The following is a 23,583-nucleotide window of genomic DNA, read 5'->3' on the forward strand; positions in this document are numbered from 1 at the left end:
TAAACTAAAATATATATAAAACATTTTAATTGCATAGCTTTATCACCAAACACGCCTCTAACTAGATGACTCACATTTGATTTGGTCTGACTCATCATTGTTAACATTTCGTCCAAGAAGTCCTCCATGCCCTGCAAAAGGAAATTCATTGTATGATTAGGTCATCAAAGTTATTGGATCAAGAGCACTCCTCCCTATGGTGGAAACAAGATCCAATTCCACCCCCCCAACCAAACAGGATTCCATGAATTATTCCCTCTTTTTGAGTTCTTTAAGCAACATGCCCATGTAAATTTGTACACACAAATTGACTTGACTTATAAGAAAGCTTGTGCGTTTGTGGCAATCCCAATCAATAGAGCCAAGCATTTGTAGGACAAATCGGATTCTTATTAATCCCTAAGAAGATGCCTCTTTTCACATGAACTAGGGAGAAAAAAAAACATGGACAGTGTAGAAAACAGAAACGTGACAAGACTGCATGACAAAAATGGTAGAATAAATTAAACAAGATTGTGTAAATAACAAAAGAATTAGAGATAAAGAAGTGCCACAGTGGTGCAGTATCCATTCTAATCCCATGGCAATTCAATGAAAATGGTAGAATAAATTAAACAACGAGTTAACACTTAAATGCGAGCCTTGTCCAGAAATAACAATTTCAGTGATGGAATTGTTGATTACATGATCAGAAGTAATGAAATTATTAACCAAAAACTGCAGTCACACCTTTTTTAATTTATCTTCCTTGTCAAGTGTCTCTCTGCGCTTGTCGTTATCACCTCCCTACAAAGAAAAAATCCAAGTGAGGCTCACATCAAGTATTAGTACAACAAATTTAATATGTAAAACTAAACTAGACTTAATAAAGCAGTCATCATTGAAGAAATGCAAGAAGTATATGATTGCTTTATCATGACTTTTTGGTTTGCTGTTTTTCTGAACTTGAAATATGGTAATATATATCTGTTAATTTGAGTAGATATTTCAGTAATGTAGGTGGTGTTTGCAAACGGAAGTATAGGCAAATTGTTCATAAAAAGTGGAAGCATATTACCATGCCACGTCCAAAACTGATAAATCTTAAACGAATATAACATAACATAGTCCATTTCTAAAACTAGACTAGTCCATTTCCAAATGTAGCTATGCTCATTATTACGAATATAACATAACATAGTAATACAGATGTGAATAGTATTTTAGTTTTTCTTTTGCAGGATTTACCAGGCTTCATGGAATCCCTTGTGAAGCAAATGTCTGTAAATCTTAAGCGCATTCACAGCTTAGGGATAAAAAAGGTAGCAGTTGGGTTATTACAGCCAATTGGGTGTTTGCCCGTGTTAAATGTGATACCTTTCCGTACGAACTGCATTGGCCTTTTGAACGTGATCTCCAAAGATCACAACAAAATGTTGCTCAAAGCTGTGCAAGAACTCAACAAGGAAGCAGCAGACAAATCAGTTTTCATAACACTGGACCTCTACAACTCCTTCCTCTCTGCAATTGAAACTATGCAGAAAAAGCGTGCAGGTTAGTTCTCATTGTGTTTTAAATAGAATTTCAACACGCTACAGATAAAATTGTAGAGGATAGCATTTAATATTTATTTTTTGAAGAATTGTTTTTATGGAAAATGCTAATCAGGATTCTTAGAACATTAATTAAGAAAATTGAAGTAGAAATATTTTTATTGAAAAATAAAAATATATATTATTTATAATCTTTTTTGTCTTGTCTTAATATTTTCACATTAAATATTTTTTTTGATTTGGTTTCTTAATCAATACTGTTATGACACATTTGTTAGCAATATCTCTTTTTATATATCTAAATCATGTCAGCAAGAGAAATGCTAACAAGACATTATTATATGACATATGCTTTAAAACAGAATCTATATTATTGGGTTATGTGGGAAATGCTAACAAAGATTAGACCTACGTAATTAATTAATAAGACTAACAGTGTGTTGAAATGAATGCGTCAAATAATAAGTTTCTTTCTTTTGGGACACACTTCACCCTTCTCAAAATGGTTGGTTTGCAGTCTACACCCAATAGCAATCATATACTATCATAATTCACAAGCAGTTGAGAAGATGCAATTTCTTGCCTGCTTAAAGATTGTAGACTTCCCAGATTCTCCAGCACCTAAACAACAGAGATATTAACACACAAATAAGTTCAGAAAATAAATAACAAAAGCTAGTATTTGCACGGTATATTAAGAGATTGTGGCACACACATATGATTCCTTCAAACTCTGGGGAGTACAACCACATTACGTATTAATGCTAATTGCTAAACTCCAAATAATTCTACAGATTGCTATATAAAATAAGGAAAGTCACACCTAGTAATAAAAGTTTCTGAATATGCTTTTCAGCCTTTGTTTCTAACTTGATTCTTCTTTCAATTTCTGCATCCTGCAAATGCACGCCACATTCATCAAATTAAAGCTTATTTAACAGTATTATTTCTAATTTAATAAGTGCCAAATTTATAAAGGACAAAAGACCTGAGCATTTTCTTCAGCATCAGCTTCACGAAAACGATGACTTCAGCTGCAGACTAAGCCCATGTTATCTGTTACAAAGAAGATGCATTGATCAAGCTCCACCAGAAACCGTTGTTTCAATTTTCAATACTCTCCTTTATTGCATACTTGCATTATGCAGCATTTATCGTAGCTTATTTAGACTTGTGGAAGTAGCTTATTATGACATTTCTATAAAAACTCTATTTATTAGTTCAATAAACTTCCTGGTAAAACTTAACAAATTATGTTCTTTTTAAATTAGTTTTAACTAATTAACGACATAAGTTCTTTTTAACTAATTATACTAGTCTTCACAATCAAGCTTATAAACAAATGCTCATTTGACAAGAGCTTATTGAATCCATTGCTTAATTAAGGTGTTTACTCAAAAACACACCCTCTATGGACTTGAGTTCACCTAACAAGAAGACATGAGCAGAGCAAACAAACACAAGTAGGCTCTCCCACCTCAAAGGAATATCTCAAGTCAACCACAAGCTAATACTTCATGCAACTTGCAATAATATATGCAAATAATAGATTATCAATCCACAGAATAAATAAATAAATAAGAAAGACTCAAGGGCACAGCTGGATAGCAAGAGTATCTTGAAACAAACTATGAATTGACGCTTTAGCCAGAACAGTTCCCGGCCCACACCTCAGATCTGCATTTATGATTATTCTGAGCAAGTTATTCAACCAAAATGCTACATTTAACAGACATTGGAATATTCTACTCCCTGCATATGGGAAACGATGTGATGATCACCTACAACTTGGATTTATTTATTATTATTATTTTTTGGTTACAAACCTACAACTACTTGAATTTTATCAAATGGATAAACCCCATTATCAGATACAAAGAGTGAAGTTAAGGATAATTAAGATGCCCATGAGTGTTAAAAAAGAATTACAATTTCGGGCATGGAGCAGAATCAATGAATCATTAAGTTATCAATTCATTTATAGGGGCAAGAATGGTCCGTTTTTTTTCTATTTTACTTTTGTGGGTAATTATTTGATGCTTTGAATGCTGATTCTCTCTACACGAAGCATGAAAGCTTAGCAGTTGAAGTACCATGTAAAGCAAGAGCATGCAGGGTACAACCACCTTATCATCAAAGTTTACAGCAGAAAGAGAATATAGTCGAAAATGGTACCCAAAAAAATCTACTGTTAAAAAACTATACAAAAAGTGAAGAAAAAAAGGAGAATATCTTCGCATCTCGATCTAAATATGCAACACCAAACTCAGAGATCTCCTGAGCCAAAATCCACCCTCCATAAATAATCAACAACAAAAAAAAGAGAAGGATCTTTTGGGAGGGAGAGAGAGAGAGAGAGATTGGGAATGCAACAGAAGAAAGAGTTCTTACCTGAAAAGAAGCAAAAGGGTCTCTTTTGCAGAGAAAGAGATTAATGAATGAATTAAGAGCGCCGAAGCTGTGAGGGAGGGTTCTTGGTTGGTTGTTCCTGCACCCTTTGGTCGGGTCAAAGTTGAGTTTAGAAAGGACACAAGAAGGCAGCAGCAACAGCAACAAAAGGCACAGCAATGGCACTTTTTTTATGTCTTCTTGGGAAAATACACTCATTGACCCCTCTTTCTCTCTCCGCCTGCCACTTTCAACTCCAAAATCTTAACACAGACCAAGCACCACTATATTGTTTTTGGTAGTTAAAATTTTGATAAAAAAAACATAAAACAACTTATCCAAAATGGTATTAATTAAGCTATCAAATTTAAACAAACTAAAAGCATTAACTAAGAAATTCTACATACAACAATAGAAATAAAAGGCATGTTAAGAAATGCAAGAAGTATAAATACACCCAATATTGAGAAGGAAAATCCTCAAATTTTAATGATGGAAATGGAAATTAAGCCAATTGAGAATTTCTTCTGTGACTAACGATGGAATAATCACAAGAGTTCTCAAATTCACGGTTAAATTTCAAAAGTGCACAACATAAAAGTAGTACAAAAACAATAAAAAATCAAGATCCAAAGCAATGAGTGAGAACTCATAGCAGAAAGGTCAAGCTAAACTTTACCGGATTATCATTGATTCAACAATACTCCAGAATATTCCTATAAATGTAAGAGACTTTACATCTATGATCATATGCACAATTACAATTTCATAATGAGCCAGTTATAAGTGACAAATAAAAAATCTTCTGCTTGACTACTGATAATGTTAACATTTTCAGAACCAGACAAAATCAGAACACTAGAAATAAACAAAGAACAATCACCTTATTCTCAGGCTCTTTTTGTTCAGCTTCATTAGTAGGATTTTCCTTGTTTCCATCTGCAGCAACATCATCCTCACCTGAAGGGTTTTGCTTTTCAACACCAAAACTCTTAGCAGTTTCATTCACTTTAGCAGTGGCCCCAAGTAAAATTGAAGAGAGAAAAGAAATACACAACAATAAAATTTCATGGAAATAGTATAAAACAGAATACATGTGCAGACTAGAGGTGGAAATCAACATGTTTTTAACAAATATCTATTGTTATTGACACATAAAAGTCATTACAGCAGGTAAATTGTTTCTAACACTTAATCAAATACATGACAAACACGAAAGTGGTTGTTTGCATGTTAACTACAGCTTTGTACATTGGATGCTTCTAAGTTTTACAAAATATTCTGCCCATTTTTTTCGTAATATTGTCATGATGTTGATGTCTAGCGGCGTGCCATCATTGAACCACTACACAATATAAAATACAAGTAATTAGTTACGTAGTGCTAAAAATTGAAGACAAAAAATGAAGACAAAATTTTCCAGCGTCCAATTAGTCTTCAACTGCCCGACGATTATGTTCCACATTCAGTGCATGACATAATAGCCACACTCATAGGTTCCGCTTTGAACGTGACTCTACATTGAATGGAAAAAATCATTCAACGTTACAATTAACATGTTTTCCAAATGGAAATCAATTGTATCCAAAATCAAAATGTACGACTAACCTTCACTTCAATCCACCGCGGTGTACTGTGACCAAATTTCCCCTCACTCTTGGTTTCCAAAGTCTTATATGCACTGAAAATAAACATTAAAATTGTTAGCTAATGTGGGCAACACTACTACAGTACCGTGGGTTCTATAACCAAAATTCCACAACTTAAAATGAGTTAGAAAATAATAAAGTATACCTCCATGGTCGGGAAAGTTTTTCAAAATTACATCAGCTGCTTTGAGACCCTTTTTATATCGTTTGGTTTCATATGATTTCTGCAGTTAAGGAAAATAACTGAATATCCCAATTTTCCTTTGGTCCTAGATTTGCAGAACTGAAAGAAAGTAGCTCCTATGGGAAAACAAAGAGCACAGTGAAGGAAAATAACCCAATTTTCTATCTCCCTCTTTCACTATCCTTATGTCTCTCTCTACTTCAGTGTTCTCCCTTGTTACTTAGAGAAATTAATGATTTGGTCTTGATCTAATATAATGGTATAAGGTAGCCAACATATAATGCGTAGGAGCCAAATAGTAATAATAGTAAAATTGTGTAATAAGATACTTTATCTATGTTTTAGTTTGGTTTCTTATGTTTAAAAGTTTCACTTTAGTCTCTTGTTCTCTTTTCACTCATTTCTTATTTGATCCTCACAAACCTCACTTGGAGACATAGGTGTAAGGGTAACCTTTTTCCCTTTATGTCCCAATGAAAATTTGTTTGTGACACCATTATGGAGAACATCCTTATCATACTGCCAAGGCCTTCCACGTAAGAGATTGCTAGCCTCCATAGGGACTACATCAAACAGTATCTCATCAACATATTTTCCAATGGAAAAGTATATCAAAACTTTTATATCTACAACTAGCTCCCTATTCTCACTCAACCATTGTAGTTTGTAAGGCCGAGGGTGAGGGAAAGTTTTCAAAGCAAGTTTTTCTATCAGTCTTTGGCTAGCTACATAAGTGCAATTTCCCCCATCCATAATCAAAGAGCATATTTTCCCCATGACCATACACCTAGTATGTAAAATGTTCTCCCTTTGTGTTTCATCTCAATCCTTACACACACTCCCCATTAACCTCCTAACCATAAAAAGAAAACCTTTCAAGGGTTGTACATCACATTGACCTTCACTATCAGTAGAAGAACTAGAAGAGCCAGAAAAAGATGCACTAGTAATAACCCCATAACCCACCACAACCATTCTCTTTTTGTTAGGACATTGGGAGACAATATGACCCTTTCCCAAACACTTAAAACATTTATTGGAACTCGCTTTTGAAGAAGTGGGAGTAGGGTTAGAATTATTTTTACCAAGGGAAGAACCTTTTCATGAGATTTCAATGAAGATCCTCTATTCTTCTTGTATGTTTGCTTCCTCTTTACTTGTTGTTCCACCTTGATAGCTTGATGAATGAGATCCTTCAGAGAGGCATAGTGGTGCAACTCTACAATGTCTTGGATCTCCCTATTGAGACCATGCAAATACCTTGCCATGGTGGACTCTTGAGACTTTATCTCTTCAATGTAGTTCTAGCAAGCAAAGACTAGCTCAACCTTCATCTCCCACTCAAGATACACTTTCGGATTACGAGTCCCTTTAAAAGTACGGATCTTCACCTTTACTCCATCAATCCCTTCCTCTCTTTGCCTACCTCCATATCTTCTATGACTTCTTCTCTCCCTATACCTCTAATTCCTCCATCCTGCCCCATCCTCTTCATACCTGTCATCTTCTCCATGAGAATAATTAGATGATTTTACCTCTCTTCTTTGCTCTATTTTCAATCTCAAAGTGTCCAAGTGTAATTTAATTTACCCCAAGTGATATGTAAAAAGCAAGACAAACATATGAAAAAAATGGGTTCGAAAAAGGAGATGAAGGAGAAAGTTAATATATATATATATATATATATATATATATGTATATATATATATATATATTGTAATCTTTTAGGATTGCACTCCACTAAGGTGCAACTTGTACTTTAGAACTACGCATATCTAAACTACTGATAATAACAAATTATTAAGATCTTTACAATTAATTAAAAATTTTCATATCATATTTTTTATAAATAAAAAATTGTCACCTACCACCAACATCATCACCATCATTGTCACCGGTGGTGATGATGATGGTAATGTTGATGACAACAACAATTATTGAAGTAATAATATTGGTGGAGATAATAATATATTTTGTTCTTAAGAGAAAATTATGATATCAAAAATATAAATTAATGATAATTATGTGAATTCTTTTGGCGTTGTTCTTTAATTTCATGAAATCTAAAGTCTTATGTGGATAATTTATGATGATCTTTATGAAGATGAAACTCTAATTAATTTTGATTAAAAAAACTATTTCATAGATTATTATCAGGATAAAACTTTAATTTTAATTCAAGAACAATACAAAAACACTTAAGGAACTATGTCTAAATTATATTATCTTTATTATTAGGCCAATTGATAAACTTTGATACGAATGTAGGGTAAGTTATAATAGTTTTAAGTTAATTTTACCTATGCGATTTATGTACCACAGGTTCTAATTGTGTGAATTAGGTCGTCGAGTATCATAATTGTATGAATTTTCTCCCTCCATCAGTCAATAATAAAAATTTAATATATTTTTCCGACCTGCTACTACATGATGACATGTAAATGTCATGACAATTGACCTATATTACTTGATATTTATATTGTTGTGACTTAATTAAACTTTTGTTCTCTTTGCTATTGCAATAGTGAATTTCCAAAAGAGCAAATAAGTTGTGTGAATATATACTAGTTTTTGATCCGTGTAATGCACTGGATAAACAAGTTTTGTTGAGTAGTGATAGGATGATTTTGTATTAAATAATATAGTTTTAGAGCAAAAACCTGCTAAATTTTTTTTGTAGAACTATTTATGTTGGCATATGATAAGTAAAACTTTAAAAGAATAATTCAAATTAATAAAAGTTTGATAACATTTAAACCAAGGGGGTTGGCCATCCCCTCCCCCATCTAACAAACTTTTTTTAAAATATTATACATATAATATTACTATAATTATTTATATTTTTCGTTAATATTAATTTATAATATTATATTACTATCAAATGCTCTTTAGAATTATTTCTTACTATTCAATTATCAATGTATTTATTTTCTTTAAAGAATATAGAGAAAAATAATTTATGATTGTTTAGTTACTAATAGAGTATAAATAAGTTAATTTTTCCTTATTTTCTTTTTATTAGTTAATATTATAAACAATTTAGCATTAATAATTAATTTTGTACTTTAAATTTATATTTTTACATAATATCAACTCTAACGGAGGATTTAGTGATATTTTTTAATTAATTATGTTTTCATCATATAAAATATATTTTGTATGACTGTTATAGCTTTAGTTTGGTAGGTTGGAAGGTCACGTTTAAATGGCTGATAAAAATGCCAATGTTGAACATATTCCTTTAGCAATAAAAAATAATTTGACATTAGAAAAGACTGGAAATATATCATAATATGATTAAAGAAATAAAAAATATATAATTAAATTCCTGATATACCATATACCTAGAGATTCAAAAGACGCATAAAAGTAAAATTTTGTGTAATTTTTTCCTTCAAAAGATGATGCTACACCTACCATTGTATTTCAACGGGTGCAAAATGAATTGGGTGAAAAAAGTATAATCATGATTGGTTACATGAATTGCGGGTGTATTTATAATCACGATCGGTTTTTTCGATCAATCAATTTCTATTAATACAAGCATATTGAATTTTTTTCCATTCAATTCCTCATCAAAAGCTACAAAATATATTTCCGCAACTACCCACATATTCTTTCTTTTGTATATCTAATGATAATGATAAAGATAAAGTAATTTCATATTACATTTCATACGGAAAACTATAAGTTTATAGGATTAAAGAAATGTGGTCTTATTAAATACAGTTTTCAATTTTAGTTCTATTTAATTTTGCACATTCAACTTTTTGTATTAAATGCAAAAACCCTCATGCAGTGTTGGTCAATCACATGACCACTCCGTAATTTATTTTGTAAATCAATCAACGTGCGTTATAGCTAGATAATTAAGGGATGCTTGGTCACTATAGAGATTTCAGGCAATATATCAATTGATTGACATACATTTTTAATATCAATTAATTTGATTATTAAAAGGAACTAAATTTATGCATAAAAATAGAAGTATTAATTAATGATGTAATTAAGAGATGCTTGAATATTACAAGAGTTACGTGACTTTTTTTTGTTGAAGTTAAGCATTTATATGATTAATGATTATTATTAAATAATAAAAAAATTATTTAAATTATCTCTTAAAAGAAGACAATTAGTCATGAAGAGACAAATCCTTTATCATAATGAACACATAACTTCTAGTTTTTTATTTTCAGCATCTAGTTTTAAGAGAAGTATTTGATCGTCCTCTAATTATCTTTTACTAAAATACATTCTCAATTATTTTAATATTTATTATGATCAACATCTCATTATATGTAGCTAGGATGACGTTCGAATAGTGTGCAATACACTTGGTCAATTGTGTTTTAAACATTTATTATTTTTTATTACACTTTAATATAAATTTGTTATGAAAACGTAAAAATTAATGTGATTTGTATTTTATAGAAAAATATTTATCACTTACTTCCAAATTTCATTTAATAAATGACTATTAATATACTTTCTTTTATGATCATCACAGAACATTTATTTTATTATCTTTTAAACTATGAATAAATTCAGAGTGTATTTAATTATTACTTCTTTGGCTTTTTTGGGATTCAGATTTGAGAAGAAAACAGTCCATACCAAAATCCCTAAATCAAATGGTCGAAGAAGAATCTGGACTACCTATAGTCAATTTGCATGCATCTCATTGTGCAGTCATGAACTTAGGGCTCCATTTTTTATTTATATATATTCAGTAGTTTTGGAAGGATTGAAAAATAAAATTAAGGATTTTCTTTCCCCATATGACTGCAGGTGATCCACCCCAGCAGAAGACAAGTCAAGGAAATGAGAAAAAGAAAGAAGATGAGAATATGACTCAAGGTTAGTGTGATTTTTCTAAAATCAATTAATTTGCTTAAGTGTTTTATGTTTACATTTGGTTTCAAAAGGTAGCTGAATTTTATGCATTCAAGCGATATTTCTCTCTTTTACAAACATAGTTATAATTTGATGTGTATTTAGTTTTAGTGGATTTTATTGATTATCGAAGTAATTTTGAAAGAAGTGAAAAATAAAATTAAGGGTTTCCCTTCTGTCGATCTCATTACAGGCGATCCACCTCAAGAGGAGAGAAGTCTACGAATCGAGATAGAGGAAGAACTCAAGAATACTACAGAAGGTTAGTGTGATTTTCTTTGAAATCATCACATCACTTTTCTTTTATTATATTTTCAACTATGAAGAAATTAAGAGTGTGTTTAATTATTATTTCTTTGGCTATTTTGGGATTCAAATTTGATTTTTTTAATGTGTCCGCTTTTATTAAAAAAAATGGTTATAAATTATATTTTTGCAACATAGTTTATAGGCACATTAGACAACATTGAAAGTTTTTCTCATTGTGAAATTCCTGTTTGAGAAGAAAACAGTCCATACCAAAATCCCTAAATCAAATGGCGGAAGAAGAATCTGGACTACCTACAGTCAATTTGCATGCATCTCATTGTGCAGTCATGAACTTAGGGCACCAATTTTTTTATATTTACTTAATTTATGAAGGATTGAAAAATAAAATTAAGGGCTTTCTTTCCTCATATGATTACAGGTGATCCACCTAAACAAAAGAGAAGTCAAGGAAATGAGAAAAAGACAGAAGACGACAATATTACTCAAGGTTAGTGTGATTTTTCCTAAATCAATTATTTTCCTTAAGTGTTTTATGTTTTCATATGGTAACTCAAAGAGAACAATGGAGATAAATCCAACTTAGGTATCTGGTATAAATAAACAAAGAAACATTTTGAAAAGAAAATCCTCAATTTAGTCTTTTAAGGTTACATGTTTTATCAGATGTTACTTTCTGAAAATATTTAGTGACTACATTATTTCTTCAAAGATTTTTTTGTCATAATTTGTAGTTTTCAAAAGCTTTTCTCCACAATGATTGAATTAATTTCACATTTAGCCATTCTACCCCTACTATCATGTGTATATCAGCATGCATTGTTTTATGCCTTCTTGATGATTTTCCATTCTTTGTTGTGTAATAATATTGTCACATAACTAGTTCACAATTTTACACCATTATGGGAGTGAACATATTTTAGCTAGTTTCATTTTTGTCCATAATTCATGACTTGGAAATATGTTCATGATCAAATAAACAGGGCCATGAAAACGAAGAAAGCAATTGAGGGTTGGAGATGATGGTAAAATATTATTTGATGAAGAAGAGCTCAAAATGATCCTAGATTTTAAGAGAGGTGAGGACTATATTGAGGTTCTTTGTGGCGCTACAAACAAAAAATATGGAGATTATGTTGGGCGGCTAAAAATTAATAACGAAGGTCAATATTTCATCACTTGTGAGTGTTGCCCTGAGTGTCCCTTGGGTAAGTTTTCCACTTCAATTTCTCAATTTTTTTTGTTATACTTGTACAATAAAAAAATAATGGAACAGGAACTGCAGAATCTGTTGATCTTTTTTAGAGCCTTATTTTTGTTATTTAAAATAGGTTAAATAATAGTTTTATTTTGTAATTTCGAAAAAACAAATAAATAGAGACAATCCAGCTTTAGTAAGGTAGGATAATTGATTATTGCAACAACGTTCTTTTTCCAAGTAATTAACAACATCAACATACCTATAACTTAGATTTAAGACCACTTGTTATGAACAACTTTATGTCAGATTGTCATCCATGGACTCGGAGATGGAGAGATAAATGACCGATGTGATTAATGGTATGATATGAAAGAATGATAAAGAGAAATCAAGGTGTATGTACAATTTGAGTGTCCAAATATTGAGACTCTTGTATGTTAGCTAAGGGGCAAGCCAAACCGTATATATATTGAAAAGTGACTCACGCTAGCTTATATTGCATACAGTAAACTTGAATAATATAAGAAGCTATATTCTAGTTGAGAGATCTGATCAAATATCAATTCTAATTAATCATGTGAAAATTTTCATTTTTCAGAATAACATGCGATGATGATGAAGAGAGATCAAGTCTGAAAGCAAGCAGGGGCTGTTCTCGTTCTTCAACTTGCCAAGGCTGCTCAACTTGTTACTGTGAAGGGTGCATCAAGTGCCGCTTTGAGGATTGCAATTGCCAAGAATGCAGAGACTTTATGCTATATGCTAAACCTTAACTAGGCTCTGCAAAGTGCCATTTCTTAATTGACTCATTTGGCACCTACATGAAGACATGAAAACTATATGATGTTGCGGAGAAACTTTGGACCTCTTTATTACTGTTTAAGAAAGCTGTGACTTTTTTCTTTTCCTTTGGAGAACTTCTAGATGGTATCATCTTGGTCTTTCATATGATCAACTCAGAACTAGTTCTCTTTGAATAATATTGAGCTTGAAATGGTACTCAACTTAAAGTTTACTTTTTATACTACTGTGTTTTGGAGGTGGATTGACGCTTATGCCACTACTAGAAGATGCATGATCTACATCGGTCACAATCTATGTTCTACAACGGTGCATGACCGTTATTGATTATAATGATGTTGAAACTTAAAAATTTCAACATCAGTCCATAAGCGAACGTTGTAGTAAGCTGTTTTTTTTCTAAATCGAGGCTATACTAATGACTGATGTAGAAACCTTGGTTCTGCTCTTTGAAGGTGGATTTTCTACATCGTTTTTAAATTAAGCAACGATGTTGATCTTTTATTTTCTACATCGTTTTTAAATTAAGCAACGTTGTAGTAAGCTGCGCTTTTTACATCATTTTACAGAAAGCAATGATGTTGAATATGGAAACTTCTACATCAGTGGTGACATAGGCACTGATGTAGTAAGTTGCGCTTTCTACATCGTTTTCCATAAAGCAACGATGTTGAATATGGGAACTTCTACATCAGTGGTGACGTATGCACTGATGTAGTATGTTGCGCTTTCTACATCGTTTTATAGAAAGCAACGATGTTGAATATGAGAACTTCTACATCAGTGGTGACATAGGCACCGATGTAAAAACATATTTAACCTGCATAATAATTTAAGGTTAATTAAAATAAATAATTTATAATGAATAAATTATCTATAAATAAAACATACTGTTTATAGTGATAAATATGACTATAAATAATTGATATAAGATATTAAAAAAAGTTACTGTCTATAAATAATTGATAAAATATATAAAACAACATTTTACTTGATCAAGAGGTCTCAATTGGTTGAGAAAAGAGAAAAGAGATCTCAATTGGTTGTGTTTGTGCGTGAGCTGATGAAAGTATAAAGAAATAGAAGAGGATCCTTTTCTTCCTTGATGATCTTTCTGCTGGAATTGACTTGGACAGAGTAGGAATCCCATTTGGAATTGACCATACGGGTTTCAAAATAGTTTTGTTCTCGGGGTGTCCAGAGGTATCTTCAAGCAAATGAACACTGCAATGAATTATTTCACGTGAGTCTTTCTTCTAAGCATAACTCAACTTGTTTGTATAGAGATCACAAGAAGAGAAATTAGTAAAGCAAAGGTAACAAATAGAAAACAATCTCTCTTTTAACATCTCTAGATCTTTCCCTATGAATAGAAGCATTTTTTGCATGTTCTATTTAGTTGAAACTTGAAAGCATAATAATATTTTTTTCCCTTGTATTTATTTCATATGTACTTGAAGCTCAGAAACCACAGTGTTGTGTTGATGAATTGTTAAGAAGGAAGAAAGTATATAAACCATAATAGAATATTATCATTAACGAACCGGGCTTTGATCTTGTTTGCTTATCTCCCAGACTGCTACAACAAATTGACTTCTGTTATGTTTAATTATTCGATAGGGAGAAGTGAGGCATTTATTAGTTTTTCCAACCTGGCTTTTTTATGATTAATTAAACAAATGATAAAAAAAGGCTTTAACAGTTACTACAGGTTGCTTAACTGTGATTGATTTGATTTCACATCTGCTTACCTGAATGATAATAGAGGGCGCTTCCTTTTTCTGCACTAGTGTGCATCTTTCATCAGCTCACGCACAAGCACAACCAATTGAGATCTCTTTTCTCATTCGATTTTCCCTGCATTTCAAGCAAAAGAGCAAACAATACAGCAGTGCAATCCACTTCTCAATCAACTTTGTCTGCATTGATATACCACCCTAATCTTCCTAACAGTGTGTAGTATATAAACTATATACTACACACTTACATAGTATTTGACAAAAGCGGACACTATGTTATGTCTAGCTTTATCCACTAAACTAAAATATATATAAAACATTTTAATTGCATAGCTTTATCACCAAACACGCCTCTAACTAGATGACTCACATTTGATTTGGTCTGACTCATCATTGTTAACATTTCGTCCAAGAAGTCCCCCATGCCCTGCAAAAGGAAATTCATTGTATGATTAGGTCATCAAAGTTATTGGATCAAGAGCACTCCTCCCTATGGTGGAAACAAGATCCAATTCCACCCCCCCAACCAAACAGGATTCCATGAATTATTCCCTCTTTTTGAGTTCTTTAAGCAACATGCCCATGTAAATTTGTACACACAAATTGACTTGACTTATAAGAAAGCTTGTGTGTTTGTGGCAATCCCAATCAATAGAGCCAAGCATTTGTAGGACAAATCGGATTCTTATTAATCCCTAAGAAGATGCCTCTTTTCACATGAACTAGGGAGAAAAAAAAAACATGGACAGTGTAGAAAACAGAAACATGACAAGACTGCATGACAAAAATGGTAGAATAAATTAAACAAGATTTTGTAAATAGCAAAAGAATTAGAGATAAAGAAGTGCCACAGTGGTGCAGTATCCATTCTAATCCCATGGCAATTCAATGAAAATGGTAGAATAAATTAAATAACGAGTTAACACTTAAATGCGAGCCTTGTCCAGAAATAACAATTTCAGTGATGGAATTGTTGATTACATGATCAGAAGTAATGGAATTATTAACCAAAAACTGCAGTCACACCTTTTTTAATTTATCTTCCTTGTCAAGTGTCTCTCTGCGCTTGTCGTTATCACCTCCCTACAAAGAAAAAATCCAAGTGAGGCTCACATCAAGTATTAGTACAACAAATTTAATATGTAAAACTAAACTAGACTTAATAAAGCAGTCATCATTGAAGAAATGCAAGAAGTATATGATGGCTTTATCATGACTTTTTTGGTTTGCTGTTTTTCTGAACTTGAAATATGGTAATATATATCTGTTAATTTGAGTAGATATTTCAGTAATGTAGGTGGTGTTTGCAAAAGGAAGTATAGGCAAATTGTTCATAAAAAGTGGAAGCATATTACCATGCCACGTCCAAAACTGATAAATCTTAAACGAATATAACATAACATAGTCCATTTCTAAAACTAGACTAGTCCATTTCCAAATGTAGCTATGCTCATTATTACGAATATAACATAACATAGTAATACAGATGTGAATAGTATTTTAGTTTTGCTTTTGCAGGATTTACCAGGCTTCATGGAATCCCTTGTGAAGCAAATGTCTGTAAATCTTAAACGCATTCACAACTTAGGGATAAAAAATGTAGCAGTTGGGTTATTACAGCCAATTGGGTGTTTGCCTGTGTTAAATGTGATATCTTTCCGTACGAACTGCATTGGCCTTTTGAACGTGATCTCCAAAGATCACAACAAAATGTTGCTCAAAGCTGTGCAAGAACTCAACAAGGAAGCAGCAGACAAATCAGTTTTCATGACACTGGACCTCTACAACTCCTTCCTCTCTGCAATTGAAACTATGCAGAAAAAGCGTGCAGGTTAGTTCTCATTGTGCTTTAAATAGAATTTCAACACGCTACAGATAAAATTGTAGAGGATAGCATTTAATATTTATTTTTTGAAGAATTATTTTTATGGAAAATGCTAATCAGGATTCTTAGAACATTAATTAAGAAAATTGAACTAGAAATATTTTTATTGAAAAATAAAAATATATATTATTTATAATCTTTTTTGTCTTGTCTTAATATTTTCATATTAAATATTTTTTTGATTTGGTTTCTTAATCAATACTGTTATGACACATTTGTTAGCAATATCTTTTTTTATATATCTAAATCATGTCAGCAAGAGAAATGCTAACAAGACATTATTATATGACATATGCTTTAAAACAGAATCTATATTATTGGGTTATGTGGGAAATGCTAACAAAGATTAGACCTACGTAATTAATTAATAAGACTAACAGTGTGTTGAAATGAATGCGTCAAATAATAATAAAATCTCAATGATGCTAACTTTCAACAATATATGCATACAATAATTTGTTATTTTGAACTTTTCTAGTTATTATATATGCAATCTTTTTTTTTCTTCTTCTTCCCGTTACTCTAGCTAGTCATCATAGATAGCATTAGTTGATTTTGTGCAAGCAATTACTTTCTTTTTCTTAAAAAAAAATTATAATAGAATAATGGAAATATCAGAAACTATGACTATAGATAGTTTCAAAGTTAAGCACTGAGTATCTAATTGCATAATTATAAGAAAACCTCTAGATGATGACAGTTTTTTTTTCTTTCTACATTATGCAGAAAAGTCTACACTGATGAATCCGTTGCAACCATGCTGTGAGGGAAACAATTTGGAAGATTCATGTGGAAGTGTGGATGACGAAGGATCAAAGAAATACAGTTTATGTGAGAACCCGAAACTTTCTTTCTTTTGGGACACACTTCACCCTTCTCAAAATGGTTGGTTTGCAGTCTACACCCAATAGCAATCATATACTATCATAATTCACAAGCGGTTGAGAAGATGCAATTTCTTGCCTGCTTAAAGATTGTAGACTTCCCAGATTCTCCAGCACCTAAACAACAGAGATATTAACACACAAATAAGTTCAGAAAATAAATAACAAAAGCTAGTATTTGCACGGTATATTAAGAGATTGTGGCACACACATATGATTGCTTCAAACTTTGGGGAGTACAACCACATTACGTATTAATGCTAATTGCTAAACTCCAAATAATTCTACAGATTGCTATATAAAATAAGGAAAGTCACACCTAGTAATAAAAGTTTCTGAATATTCTTTTCAGCCTTTGTTTCTAACTTGATTCTTCTTTCAATTTCTGCATCCTGCAAATGCACGCCACATTCATCAAATTAAAGCTTATTTAACAGTATTATTTCTAATTTAATAAGTGCCAAATTTATAAAGGACAAAAGACCTGAGCATTTTCTTCAGCATCAGCTTCACGAAAACGACGACTTCGGCTGCAGACTAAGCCCATGTTATCTGTTACAAAGAAGATGCATTGATCAAGCTCCACCAGAAACCGTTGTTTCAATTTTCAATACTCTCCTTTATTGCATACTTGCATTATGCAGCATTTATCGTAGCTTATTTAGACTTGTGGAAGTAGCTTATTATGACATTTCTATAAAAACTCTATTTATTAGTTCAATAAACTTCCTGGTAAAACTTAACAAATTATGTTCTTTTTAAATTAGTTTTAACTAATTAACGACATAAGTTCTTTTTAACTAATTATACTAGTCTTCACAATCAAGCTTATAAACAAATGCTCATTTGACAAGAGCTTATTGAATCCATTGCTTAATTAAGGTGTTTACTCAAAAACACACCCTCTATGGACTTGAGTTCACCTAACAAGAAGACATGAGCAGAGCAAACAAACACAAGTAGGCTCTCCCACCTCAAAGGAATATCTCAAGTCAACCACAAGCTAATACTTCATGCAACTTGCAATAATATATGCAAATAATAGATTATCAATCCACAGAATAAATAAATAAATAAGAAAGACTCAAGGGCACAGCTGGATAGCAAGAGTATCTTGAAACAAACTATGAATTGACGCTTTAGCCAGAACAGTTCCCGGCCCACACCTCAGATCTGCATTTATGATTATTCTGAGCAAGTTATTCAACCAAAATGCTACATTTAACAGACATTGGAATATTCTACTCCCTGCATATGGGAAACGATGTGATGATCACCTACAACTTGGATTTATTTATTATTATTATTTTTTGGTTACAAACCTACAACTACTTGAATTTTATCAAATGGATAAACCCCATTATCAGATACAAAGAGTGAAGTTAAGGATAATTAAGATGCCCATGAGTGTTAAAAAAGAATTACAATTTCGGGCATGGAGCAGAATCAATGAATCATCAAGTTATCAATTCATTTATAGGGGCAAGAATGGTCCTTTTTTTTCTATTTTACTTTTGAGGGTAATTATTTGATGCTTTGAATGCTGATTCTCTCTACACGAAGTATGAAAGCTTAGCAGTTGAAGTACCATGAAAAGCAAGAGCATGCAGGGTACAACCACCTTATCATCAAAGTTTACAGCAGAAAGAGAATATAGTCGAAAATGGTACCCAAAAAAATCTACTGTTAAAAAACTATACAAAAAGTGAAGACAAAAAGGAGAATATCTTCGCATCTCGATCTACATATGCAACACCAAACTCAGAGATCTCCCGAGCCAAAATCCACCCTCCATAAATAATCAACAACAAAAAAAAAGAGAAGGATCTTTTGGGAGGTAGAGAGAGAGAGAGAGAGATTGGGAATGCAACAGAAGAAAGAGTTCTTACCTGAAAAGAAGCAAAAGGGTCTCTTTTGCAGAGAAAGAGATTAATGAATGAATTAAGAGCGCCGAAAGCTGTGAGGGAGGGTTCTTGGTTGGTTGTTCCTGCACCCTTTGGTCGGGTCAAAGTTGAGTTTAGAAAGGACACAAGAAGGCAGCAGCAACAGCAACAAAAGGCACAGCAATGGCACTTTTTTTATGTCTTCTTGGGAAAATACACTCATTGACCCCTCTTTCTCTCTCCGCCTGCCACTTTCAACTCCAAAATCTTAACGCAGACCAAGCACCACTATTTAAAATTTTGATAAAAAAAACATAAAACAACTTATCCAAAATGGTATTAATTAAGCTATCAAATTTAAACAAACTAAAAGCATTAACTAAGAAATTCTACATACAACAATAGAAATAAAAGGCATGTTAAGAAATGCAAGAAGTATAAATACACCCAATATTGAGAAGGACAATCGTCAAATTTTAATGATGGAAATGGAAATTAAGCCAACTGAGAATTTCTTCTATGACTAACGATGGAATAATCACAAGAGTTCTCAAATTCACGGTTAAATTTCAAAAGTGCACAACATAAAAGTAGTACAAAAACAATAAAAAATAAAGATCCAAAGCAATGAGTGAGAACTCATAGCAGAAAGGTCAAGCTAAACTTTACCGGATTATCATTGATTCAACAATACTCCAGAATATTCCTATAAATGTAAGAGACTTTACATCTATGATCATATGCACAATTACAATTTCATAATGAGCCAGTTATAAGTGACAAATAAAAAATCTTCTGCTTGACTACTGATAATGTTAACATTTTCAGAACCAGACAAAATCAGAACACTAGAAATAAACAAAGAACAATCACCTTATTCTCAGGCTCTTTTTGTTCAGCTTCATTAGTAGGATTTTCCTTGTTTCCATCTGCAGCAACATCATCCTCACCTGAAGGGTTTTGCTTTTCATCACCAAAACTCTTAGCAGTTTCATTCACTTTAGCAGTGGCCCCAAGTAAAATTGAAGAGAGAAAAGAAATACACAACAATAAAATTTCATGAAAATAGTATAAAACAGAATACATGTGCAGACTAGAGGTGGAAATCAACATGTTTTTAACAAATATCTATTGTTATTGACACATAAAAGTCATTACAGCAGGTAAATTGTTTCTAACACTTAATCAAATACATGACAAACACGAAAGCGGTTGTTTGCATGTTAACTACAGCTTTGTACATTGGATGCTTCTAAGTTTTACAAAATATTCTGCCCATTTTTTTCGTAATGTTGTCATGATGTTGATGTCTAGCGGCGTGCCATCATTGAACCACTACACAATATAAAATACAAGTAATTAGTTACGTAGTGCTAAAAATTGAAGACAAAAAATGAAGACAAAATTTTCCCGTGTCCAATTAGTCTTCAACTGCCCGACGATTATGTTCCACATCCAGTGCATGACATAATAGCCACACTCATAGGTTCCGCTTTGAACGTGACTCTACATTGAATGGAAAAAATCATTCAACGTTACAATTAACATGTTTTCCAAATGGAAATCAATTGTATCCAAAATCAAAATGTACGACTAACCTTCACTTCAATCCACCGCAGTGTACTGTGACCAAATTTCCCCTCACTCTTTGTTTCCAAAGTCTTAAATGCACTGAAAATAAACATTAAAATTGTTAGCTAATGTGGGCAACACTACTACAGTACCGCGGGTTCTATAACCAAAATTCTACAACTTAAAATGAGTTACTTAACATGTTAATTACAACTTTTATATGAACATCTACCCTTCCACGCAAAGAACAAAACCAGACGACAGTATTTTTTTTAGGACACAAAACAATGAGATGCCAATGTCCCCTACATTTGCGTGTACAGCAGTGATGTATCAATAACATAAACATGTTCTAACATATAACACAACATAGTCAACTTACTGATTCAAATAAGCGCCTAGATAGACATCTCGGTTTGATTCCTTAAGCCATTTTTCAATGTATTCTTGACATTGTCCACGTTTATCGTTTGCATTCAGTATAGCTTGCGGCTCAAGGAATCCATACACCGATCCTACACCATCTCTTTGACTCAATTGGTCCATATACCTATTTTCAACAGTTGAAAAATTCAGTTAACATCATGTATGTAACGCAACAGACATACATTATTAGTCAATGACATCAAATATATTTACATGGTCCACAATTGTAGTATAGCTATGTTCAAACACTGTACGCCTGATATTATTTCATTCACATCAGCACACGTTACGAACAATGATGCAGTTGCATTTGGAATTCCAAATTTAGTAACATCCCACACTAACTCTACAGGCTTCTCATAAATGTCAACTAGGCTCTTAATCAACTCGCGCAAGGGGTCATCTATAACAACATCGTTGACCGCTTCAACAACTTCAGTGTCTTTAGTTGGACTACTGCCCTCATGCTAAATATTTAAGGAAACCAACAATTAAAGTAATGTTAGGAAGTATGTTATGATATAGGTACGTATGTATAGAATTGGGAAACATAAAAAGTAAAATACCTCAATAAAGATTTTTTTAACAAGTGGTGTTGGCCATGCAATGAATGTGTGAAGGGCCTCCCTGACACACTTAAACTCTGATGTTGGGAATGGGACCTCAGCGTCACCATCAATAACTTGCTCAACACTAACCCTTACGACATTGTCAGCATAAGCCACATTGTGTATGGTCGAGCCTCCATCATATGTTTTTCCTAAGGCCACCAACTCAATTGAATCTTGGCGTTGCACATACAACCCCATAGGGGGTTTGACAAGAGCAACATCATTAGGCAGACATGGGTTGCGAACACTCTTCGCATTGCTCCCTTTTGTGCTCACTCGTGCTCCTAACCCATGTATATCTGGCTGAATATGTGTTGGGATCAACGATCCCCTCTGCGACATCTCAAGTATGATTTGTTCCTTCAACTCATCTTTCAATACCTGTATTTCATTTTTTCACTGTTCCTGTAGGCCTCCAATTATTTCAGCCATTTGTACTTGGCTGATCGACCCTGATGAACAAATGGAGCCATGTGCTGCCCTTCCAAAGTATTGACTTATTGTGACCCCAAACCCCGCTGCCCGAACACAGCCTCCATGATCCGGTCGCCCGATGGCAGTGTTCAATATGTCTTCACGACCATGGGGGACAAAGGTACCCTGTCTCGTTTGTTCTTCCAATGAGGCCTACATCAAACACATTATAAATGTACAATTAACTTACAATCTGAACAACCAAGTCATAAAATTATCAAAAACAAACAATTATTTCAAATTTCAGTAAATTGTATTAGAAATGGAATAAGCAACTCACAATTTTATCAGATATTTCTTGTGCCGACTTTGATGTCATCTGTCCATATTGCTTAGTGCGTGCCAACACCCACTTGACATGTCTTTGAATGGGAGATGGGGGATCCCTAGAGTTTGGTGTATTCTCAGTTGTCATTGTGTCATGTTGTCTTTTGTTCATCTTCTCCTCCATCATCTTCTTTTCAAGCAAATCATACCCCCCACGAGAAAGTACATGGGGGCAGTCATTGTATTTTTGGATCTCTTGCATCTTCTTCCTGATTCCCTGTGATGTAGCAATTTATTTAATAATCATCAAAGATTAAGTTGGCTTTATATTCACCAATTTATTTTTGAAACATTGAATGATATTGACCTCTAACCTGCCAGTTAGGAGTTTTGCGGCTTGCAGCAAATTGCTCCCAAGTTTCTTTATCTACGTCATATTTGACCGGAGGATCATGTTCATGCTGACCTTCGGAGTTACCATACACAAATCTAGTCGTCAGGTTACATTTAAATTGCCTCCATCTACTGGCCACGGTGGACATGACCTTTTTCTTTGCATTTAATGCTTCTGGGATATCAAATTTTGCCTACATTACAAAGGGTTTTGTAAATGTTTGAAAATTTGCATAGCTTTCAATTTTAAGAGCAAATAAACCAACATGTACTCAATATTAAAATCACTTACCAAAATGTCATTCCATACTAGGTCCTTTAGCGTGTCTGGAACATCTTTCCAGCTATTATGTACAATGGGAATTTTCTCTCTGGCCACGACCCCAAGATAACTGTGGAATTTCTCTTTGAATGGACCCAATCCTCGGCTAGTTGCGGCATCCACGTAAACAATTGGTTTCGGCTGATCCAATGCTCGTACAGTCAACCTCCGTAGCTGTGTTGATTTTCTAGTATTCCTAGACTTCGTTGGTG

The sequence above is a fragment of the Glycine max genome, chromosome 6 (assembly GCF_000004515.6).
Source record: "Glycine max cultivar Williams 82 chromosome 6, Glycine_max_v4.0, whole genome shotgun sequence".
In the NCBI taxonomy this organism is placed as follows: domain Eukaryota; kingdom Viridiplantae; phylum Streptophyta; class Magnoliopsida; order Fabales; family Fabaceae; genus Glycine; species Glycine max.